Here is a 3,696-nt window from a genome sequence, read left to right on the forward strand (position 1 = left end):
CATACATATACATACATATATGTATGTATATATGTACATATGCATACATACATGCATACATACATATATATGTATGTATGCATGTATGTATGCATATGTACATATATACATACATACATATATAGATACATACATACATACATACATATATATGTATGTACATATGTATGTATATATACATATATGCATGTATGTACATATATATATGTACATACATACATACATACATATATATATATATATATATATATATATATATATATATATATATATATATATATATATATTTGTGCCCCCTGCTAGGGTTTGATAGAGGATATTGCATCTTCATAAACGACTCTTTGGAGAAGAAGAGTGTATTCACCATAAAACTAAAACAACTTACATAAGCTAAAACCATAGATGCAAACATATATACATATATATGTGTATACATGCATACACACATATATGTGTACACACACATGTATATATACATATGTGTGTGTGTATATATATATATGTGTACATACATATGTATTTACATACATACATACATATGTATATACATATATACATACATACATATGTATGTATGTATGTATGTATGTATGTATGTATGTATGGATGCACACATACATACATACATACATATATGTGTGTGTGTGAATATATATATACATATCTATACATATGTATATATAGATATGTATACATATATATATAGAGATATGTATACATATATATACATATACATATATGTACATATATGTATACATATGTATATATCTATATGTATACATATACATCTATATGTACATATATGTGTACATCTATATGTATATATATGTACATACATCTTGCATTGTAATTCTCTTTTAAGCATTTAATTAATTAATTAATTAAATCTAAAGTCATATTTCATCATTCCTCACATCATAAAATTGGGTCCTTTACCCTAAGTGTGCCCCTTTTTATTTTATTCTTCCAATAAATCATTAAATCATAAACCCTAATTATATCTTATTTCAACCTTTAAGGCCCGATTTTGCATGTCAAAACATCTCAAAATTAGCTGTAACTTTGGGATTCACTCTAATATCATCATATCTAATGACTCTAAAAAATTGGTGAAAAGTTGGTCTGACCAGGTGCAAGTTGCACTTGGTCCTCAACATTTTTCCCGAAATTTCGGGAGCATAATTCTATGATATTATAATGCTTAATCCCAAGAAATTGGCAAGAAATTCAAATCCTAGGTTGGTGTAAAGCGGAAAATCGATCGAACCCTAGTTGCTCTCCCCTCTTCCAACTCCAAGGAGAGAGAAGGGAGGTTGCTAGGGTTGATGGTTTTCACTTGGGAGACTTTACATTCAAAAGAGGGGTTGAAACCCACAAGATCCAATCCCACACAAGGCAAGATTGGATGCTAAATGAGTTTCAAGGGTTAAGACAGCAAGGCTACCCTCTTTTGTAAAGAATGTTGATAGAAGAATTAAGCTAGGAATGCATAGAAAGTGAGAAAGATTTGCTTATAAACTGAGATAGGGATATAGGATGAAGCTGCGGACCTGGAATTAGCAGTAAAATGTCGATACGGCGCTGTCCTACAAATTTGAGCAAAAGTTGACGGGACGATGGCGCCCAACGTGCACACGGTCCTCCGAAAAATCCGCGAAATGAAGGGGGATCTGTTCGTCTCTGCACAAGGATTCCAGATCTTCAATTTCAGCCGCGTACCTGCAACCTACACATAGAAAAGCGAAGACGATTGGGGGGTTAGGGATTAGGGGTTTGCCTTTAGGTCAAACCCCGGTTTTGGAATTAACCAAGAAATGAGAAATGCTGTAAATGCAAATGTCTGTAATGTAAAACAAGTACTAATACCTTGTTGTAAGGATGTTTGTATCCTTATGTGCGAAGGTATAGATGTTGTTGTATGTTGTATGTTGTAGTAGTATGTAGTAAGTGATCTCCTCTTCAATAGTTGAATCCTTGTCTTGAATGCAACACTTAGCCTTGAATGGAGACTTAGAAGGAATGCTTGAATGCTTGAATGCTTGAATGTTTGAGTATCGTTTCCACGTCTTGTACACATATGTCCTTCCTTTTACCCAAATGGGAGAGGAAAATGTAGTTTTTATACTTGCCAATTAGGGTTAATAGACTGATTTTCCCGACCTTGGGCCGACCAGGAAATGATAATTTCCAATTTGCAAACAAAAGGACCTGAAGTCCCATAGGAGACCGGGCCCAAAATAGGGCTAGGGACCAGAGCGCTGGGTGCCCTGGTCCTGAAGGACCAGGGCGCTAGGCGCTCTGGTCCCACCTCCCGGGACAACAGGGTGCAAAGGAGGTTCAGGTCAGGGTGCTTGAAAAATGCAGTTTTTGGTGTCGTGGACAAGTTTCGGGGTCTCCATTCAGGTTTGTGTCGCCATCGTGAAGACCGAAATGCAGCCGAAATTGCAAGTGTCGCAATTTTAGGACGCTACATTTAGCCCCCACTTTAGTGGGAGTATGTATGCTCACACTTCCGGTAAAGTACAAGGAAACAACATTGAAAGACTTTCACCACGTCAAGGAGGCAAGACACACCAAGCCCCCCAGTGGACTAAGGATCTTACGACTTCGATTGACAGAGTAAAAGGGAAGATCACGAGGGAAAACCATGACTGTCAGTAGTAAGGTTCCCTCACTATGAGTCATGCAAGAGAAATACCAAAAATTTTCAAGGCAAAGCTAAGTTCGCCCAGAAATTTTCAAGGGATAGATAGGGTGTATGCCCCCCTACGTTAAAGCGATCGCACACGCCTCAACGGGGGTGATTGTTTTAACGTAGTGATACACATAAGAAATGAGAAAGGAAAGGAGCAAGTTATCACAAAGATTTAGCCCCCAAGTGTGAGATAAACCCAAGGATAATAGACACAAAACACAAAGCACGAGGTGACTTCGCTTTCCTTGGGGTCAGTATGCTGTATGATAGTTCATGTATATATATCATATGTATGTATGCATAATTGTTCTTCATTCCCCAATCAAGGAAGGTCATCTAGAAGAAGGGAATACATGTGTCTTTTGAGTCAACATGAGAGAGACCAAAAGAGATCTCAATGCTTTGCATCATTCTCAAGTAGACAACACTAAGGACAACAAATAGAAGAATGAGAATAACATATAGAAGAAGTAACACAAGAGAGGACGAGAGAATCTGCTATGCTAATGAAACTAGTCTAGCACGTCATCTACCCCCCCGATCTTGCTGATCAATGTTTCGGGAAGGCAGGGAACACGCTAGAGGAGGAACATCCAACACAGCAGATGGAGCTATCACAAGATCCAAACAAGGGCTATGTTCATGTTCCAAGCCACGTTGTTCTTGTCTAGGAGCTAGGATAAGTGCTTTAGAAAATTCGTTAGATAGATGGTTATCAATATCAACAAGTTCATATTCACTATCATAAGCAAGAGAAGTAACATTTTCATCATGAATAGCATTTTCATCTATAGCATCATCAAGATTTATAAAAATAGGGTCTTTAATTCGCACAGGATCAAGACCATCATGCATCTTATGTTTAGGAGATTTTGGAGAAAATGGAATAATGCTTGTTGAAGGTGTTTTTGGAAATTGTAAAGTTTGAGAAGCAGCTGCTTGAGCTCTAAGACGACGCTTTCGTTGGCGTTCATGCGCAGAATGATTTCGTCTAGTCTTAG

This window comes from Cryptomeria japonica, chromosome 6, assembly GCF_030272615.1.
Source record: "Cryptomeria japonica chromosome 6, Sugi_1.0, whole genome shotgun sequence".
NCBI classification, from domain to species: domain Eukaryota; kingdom Viridiplantae; phylum Streptophyta; class Pinopsida; order Cupressales; family Cupressaceae; genus Cryptomeria; species Cryptomeria japonica.